The following is a 6,585-nucleotide window of genomic DNA, read 5'->3' on the forward strand; positions in this document are numbered from 1 at the left end:
CTGTATTTCTTTCCCCCATTCCTGTCAATTGTTCCCTTATGCTCTCCCTGAAACTCTGTACAACCTCTGGTCCTTTCAGTTTATCCAGGTCCCATCTCCTTAAATTCCCACCTTTTTGCAGTTTCTTCAGTTTTAATCTACAGGTCATAACCAATAGATTGTGGTCAGAGTCCACATCTGCCCCTGGAAATGTCTTACAATTTAAAACATGGTTCCTAAATCTCTGTCTTACCATTATATAATCTATCTGATACCTTTTAGTATCTCACAGTACTGCCAGTTTAATTTTGGTGCACATTTATTACATAATGTAAGATTTTCGACCATTTAGACAAGTCACAGTCAGAATTTACAAAGCAAAACTGGGTTTTCACACTAACATCAAGCATTAAACACAATGACTGTTATTTCAGCTCCATTGTTAAGAGTTACAGTTCTGCAAAAGCAACTAGTAATGAATACGGATACTAAATGAGTTTGCCAAATGAGTGAACAATAACTGTTGACAATTATTTCGAAGAAGAGATCAACGGAAACATAAATTCGCTTTATACAAATTCCCATCGCACTAAGTTGTGTTTACCTCTTCACGGATGTCCTCTCAATCAAGGATATGCACCTGTCACGTTGGGTATGTGCAGTATGCTACATCTCCGGCACCCGTGTACAATACTCCGGCGCTTAGCGAGCTACAAATTAAGCAATTTTCAATTTTTTTGAAAAATACCTGCAGTGTGTCTTCCCAGCTAAAATTTGGACACTATGTTTCTTTCACTGTGTTCTTCTTGTACAAAAAATTTAAGGACGTGTTTCGACATTGAGATTGGTCCATATTCTTGTAAGCTATGATCGAGGCGCGAGATGCCAAGTTAACTGAATTGGGTAAAAAGGTTGAAACACATAAAGTTAATGAAGACACCGATCTTGAAGGAAAATAAGACAAGAAGAGGAGAAATTAGCGCAGAATTACTGAGTGAAAGCGTGGCGCAAAATAGTTGTCTACGAATGTAGGCAACCGCTACACTGTGGAACCTAATGTAGAAGAATGTATGGTTGAAAATTATGAAGGTACGAACGTGCAGGGAGCGTCTAAACCTCTAGTTCCTGAGAGCTTAAACACAACAGATATTCAGAAGGAGCAGATAGACAGCATATTGTAGGCCTACATGACAGTGACTATGCCAAAAGGGGGTCGCAAAACCGCATGAGGAAGGAGTAATAGCGATGACCCAGACCACTGTGAATATGCTATCAATGTAGTACTACTGAGGAACAGTTGACTGGTAAGAATGAGCACAGCTCAAATGGCTATTTGGTGTCCCGTATGTGTAATATGGGGGAAGTAAAAGCTGTTCCAGAGAAATATGTAGGTATACCAGCTTATCTCGAAGTATTTATTACGCCCAGAGTTCAGAGAACGTAGTGGTGTGGACATGTTGGGAATGTGGATCTCACGGGGAACGTGCAAGGGATAAGTCCCTGCAGACGCACTGTCCTCTGTGCCCGCGATGACTCAGATGGACGGCCGGCACGGTAGCTCAGCGTGTTCGGTCAGAGGGTTAGCAGCCCTCTGTAATAAAAAAACTGAGCTAATCGATCAACAACGACCTTAAACGGCTGTCTTACGACGTCCGCCCACAGCAGATGCAACGAACAAAACGGAACAAAACGAGATTAAAAAAAAAATATGGGTAGAGCGTCTGCCATGTAAGCAGGAGATCTCGCGTTCGATTCCCGGTCGGGGCACAGATTTTCAACATGTCCCCAATGAAGTACATGAACGCCTGTTTGCAGCTAGGGTGTCCATTTAATTATCATTTCACAAAATGAACTATTTTTGCTCACAATACCACACGCGCACAACACTAACGTATTCTTTCCTGACAAAAAATATTTCTTAAAGGTTTTTACGAAATAATCAGGGTTCATACATTAGCAGAGAACAATTTCATTACGTAAGATGCTGTTTGCACCATATTTAAAGATTATTCATAATCTAAGTCGAATTTATCATTTTTGAGTGGGTTATGGGCCAGGAATATAGAATTATTACCCTAAAAATTGACCAAATAGATTCATACGAGCTTAGTAGTCTGACTTATTACTGCCGCTGCAATATTTCACTAAGATGGCGGCCAGCATAAGACAATCACTTATCGAATCTGGTTCAGGCGTTGTTTCATAATCAATAAATAATACATATAAAATCTTTTCTGTACCTTAACGGTATGCAATAACATTTAAAAGTATTTCTTCATGTTAATCACTCATTATTCAGCATTTAACCAATAATCCGCGCTGTAATCAATAGCGCTAATGGCTGTGCTCCATTGTAGCTGAACAGAAACCTTAACATTCATATAAACGAGAATCATGTTAAAATAAAAATTCAAACACACGTATAGATTTCAGTGACACACTAATGCCTTTTTTCAAATATTAGTTAACAACATAATACAGTTTTTTACCGACCTCTAGTCCTGCAAGTCATCAATTGCGTCCGATCATTACGACAGTTCGAACAAGGAGAACGATTATTCTAGAAGAATCTGTTGATGCGGCAGGTCCTTTGTGTAAATGTTATGGGCCAGGCGGATTGCAGATATGTTTGTAGAGGTTTTACATGTGTTCTGATGAGCCAGGTGTTCTTGTGTGGTATATTTTAAATGTAATATATAGTTTGCAAGTTCTTGCTGGTAGAGAAGTTTATATATACATGGAGACTCTCATTATCTTTTTCTATGAATATTGTCTGAGATATGATTTCCACAGAAAATTAAATTATGTCACTGACAATATTATTTATTATTATTTTATTATTTATGAAGTCCTTTTTATTAATATCGCGAGAATGATCGCTCAAATTCCACAAACAATGCTGTCGTGAATATTGTTTTGAATAAAATATAGTCGTGGATATTACAATGTAAAAGATCTAGAGCGCAACTGGTGAAAGATTACGTATAGACGTCAGTTTTAAATGGAATCCCATGCAGAGTTCAGTATCAGGGAGTATGGTGGTGAAATACTTTCTGTCATTGTGGATACACTAAGAATTGTAAGTCTATTTGTGTATGTAGGTAGCATCAGTGCAATTTTCGTGTGCCATCCAGTTCAGATATGCCTATTTAGCTAATTCTGCCATGTCTGTTGATGCGGCAGGCCCTTTGTGTAAATGTTATGGGCCAGGCGGATGGCAGATATGTTTGAAGAGGTTTTACATGTGTTCTGATGAGCCAGGTGTTCTTGTGTGTTATATTTTAAATGTAATATATAGTTTGCAAGTTCTTGCTGGTAGAGAAGTTTATATATACAACGCGCTTAACCTTTTATGTGTTTGAGTCAATTTTCAGTGAATCTTAAACAGCAGAAAGTTTGTGAGTTTTTAGTAGATTTGTCATGTGAGATGTCGTTGGTTTTGGCTTAATACGTGTTTTAAAGTGCTATGAAATTTGTGTGCAGTTGTTCCATGGGTTCCTTACAGGTGTATTCTTCTGGAATAAATTTTCAGTGTGCAACTTACAGGGAGTTTTCGTTGTCGTTGAGAAAGGTTTACCAAGGGTCTTAATGTATCAGATATGTTACGGTGTTTCCTTTGGCATGCGTTTTTAATATATTAAGGTTTCGTGTGTATTTATGAGACAGACATAGGTGTTCAAACAGTTGTACCACATTGGTTGTTTGGACAGGTTTTCAGTGTATTGCGATTTTTCGTCATGGAAGTAGTAGACGATTAAACAAATTTCTTCTTTTGCTTGTTTTAGTAAAAATGTATCTTGAGGTGCCGCAATTGCGTCCTCGTATGACTGCAGTGAACATTTTGATGTAGTAGTGTTGGATGCATCTGGATGTTGTGTAACATAGGAAAAGTACGCAGGATGATAATTTTTCGTTTGTGGCGAGTTTCATCTCTGATATGTGAAAAGGTACAATAGTTCTCTGAACGACACAAGACGTGTAGCATAATTTTTGTCAGTTTGCCTTTGTCCAGGTGACATAATTCTATCGTTTTACAGGTTGGTTGTATTTATACTTTTGCAACTGTACATGGAAGACTATTTACCGTGTAGGTATCCAACTTTATAGGAATGATGTTCAGACTGTGCTCTGAGGATTTGCGTTGCTAGTAGTTCTAGTGTCACGACCAGTCGTTAGCCACCGGTCCTGGTAAGACGACTAGGTTTGAAACACAAGCATCTGTGTGCTTTACAGTCAACAGACGTCTGGAGGAAGTGAGCAGGGCTTTAATCGTAAAGCTGATTTATCAAAACTTCTGCCATAGTGCCACTGTTCTTCGCGAGCATCACCGCATTAAAGGAATACGGTGAGGTGGTTTTCCCTCATAGCGGTTGAAGACCATGATTCATACTTTCTTCTTAATTGTGTTGGCACTTGCTCCTGCCTGAGGCCAACAGCCAGCTGAGCCACAGGGTTTTGAAGAAATTACTCTTGCTGTGACTAAGAATTGTGGACGCAATGTAAGATCTTCAATTAGTGCACCAAGTTTGTCGCAACTGCTGAACATTCCATAATTCACCGTTCCAAAACTGCGGCGAGCAATTGTGAAGTGGTATCTGTTGTGCGGTTTTACACTGTCGTGGATGCAAATGGTCGTCACATTGAGAAACGTTTGTAATCTGGAACGTTAACATGCTAGCTAATTAACAAGTAATGTTATCCTCTCTTTTGAAAATTAAAATGTGTTTTTTTCAATAGCTTGTAAGCTATTTCTCATTTTAATCTTCTTAAAAATGTTTCCACAAAGTTTTATTGTTCTACGACCACTCATTTTTCATGGAGCCCTACGAAGTAAAGAAAGTCTCTGTATATTGAACGGTAGTTCGGTGAGTTGGTGTTGTCTGCTTTCTAAATTCGTGTTTTGTGTTGTATGTGGTGACGTTAGGGAAGACATGACCATTAAAATACAGCTAAGTAGTATTCTAGAAAACATCCCCCAGGCTGTGGCTATGCCATGTCTCCGCAATATCCTTTCTTTCAGAAGTGCTAGTTCTGCAGGTTCGCAGGAGAGCTTCTGTAAAGTTTGGAAGGTAGGAGACGAGGTACTGGCAGAAGTAAAGCTGTGAGGACGGGGCGTGAGTCGTGCTTGGGTAGCTCAGTTGGTAGAGCACTTGCCCGTGAAAGGCAAAGGTCCCGAGTTCGAATCTCGGTCCGGCACACAGTTTTAATCTGCCAGGAAGTTTCAACGTAGTAATTTGGTAATTGTGCATAGGGAAATGGACCAGGCAATAAATAATCGTGCAGACAGTGAAACAGCTAGTGAACAGGGTAGTATTGTCGATCGATCGGTCGGCAACAGCTCGCCCAGGTACTCGAAATGACAGGACACAATCTTGCAAATACCGTAGATTCAGGTTTTGCGTCCTCACATTTTCCTCAATGAAGTCAAGACAGATTTTCTGCTTTTCAAAATGCGAATGTTGCCGGTGCAAATGCACTGCCGAAAGCATTGAGGAACAGATCCCAGACACTAATACATTGTTATTGCAATTAATGCAACAAATGAAACAAAATCAGAGACAAAGGCAGCAACAGCTACAAAATTTAGACACCGCGCCTGAACAAAGACGTGAAGGTTTAACTACTGAATTACTTAAAATCGAATCGAAATGTCAAAAAGTTTGTAATGACGGAAAAACACAAATTTGCGCATATTTTAAACATATCCATGAAAATGCATTACAGAATCACGAAGCAGCTATGAAAGAACTGCAAACTATTGTTCATGAAAATCACGATACCTTGCAAGCTAAAATTGACTCACTTGCATCTACCGACTCGGTTACGTAACTTGCAAAACTCGGGAAAACTTAGAGGTGACAGTAGACGCTCTAAATCTTGGTTCAGAAAAACACACGGAGTAAATCAGTTCATTCCTCGAGAAAGTAGCCGAAATTTCGGATCAGTTCACTAACTTATCTTCAAAGGTATATGATTATCTGAATGACACAAGACCGGTTGCCTTCACTAACACAGAAGGATATGAACAAATCAAGAATCTTCAGTAAAATCAGAATCAAATCACTACACAGTACAAAAGAGAAATCCGGGAAGTAAAAGATCAGTTGACACAGGTAATGCAAGAATTATATATTTCAGAGGAGACTCGTGCTCCAACACGGGGACTTAGAAATACGGAAAAGCCACAAATTAATAACACAGGGAATTTCGGAAATTATGAAAGAAATTGGCAAGGTGCACCGAATTTTGAGATGGAACCGCCGACACGACGTAACAATGACCGTCATGCGACTCGCCGACATGATGACTTTGACTATAAGGTGTTCATTACTACACGAAAATTCAAAACATTTAAGAATTTTGGCAACGACATTCATCCACAAGCGTGGATTCATCAATTCTCTCATTGTTTTCCTCCCAACTGTTCATTAGAGCACAGATTGCAATTTACATGTGTCTACTTAGAAAATGAACCTGCTGTAAGAATGCGATCGGTCATTCGCGATTGTCACAGTAAAGAAGAATTCAATCATGCCTTCCTCTCAGCATATTTATCTCAAGCTACTCAAGACCGAGTAAAACATAGCATCATAATGATGAAACACT

At 39.2% G+C, this 6,585-nt stretch overlaps 1 non-coding gene across 1 annotated transcript; it reads left to right on the forward strand.

Moving 5' to 3' along the window:
- The first annotated feature begins 5,101 nt into the window (after positions 1-5,101).
- Positions 5,102-5,176, forward strand: Trnas-uga (transfer RNA serine (anticodon UGA)). Its single transcript has one exon. It is a non-coding gene; the product is annotated as a tRNA-Ser (tRNA).
- The last annotated feature ends 1,409 nt before the right edge of the window (positions 5,177-6,585 follow it).

The sequence above is a fragment of the Schistocerca cancellata genome, chromosome 3 (genome assembly GCF_023864275.1).
Source record: "Schistocerca cancellata isolate TAMUIC-IGC-003103 chromosome 3, iqSchCanc2.1, whole genome shotgun sequence".
Taxonomy (NCBI): domain Eukaryota; kingdom Metazoa; phylum Arthropoda; class Insecta; order Orthoptera; family Acrididae; genus Schistocerca; species Schistocerca cancellata.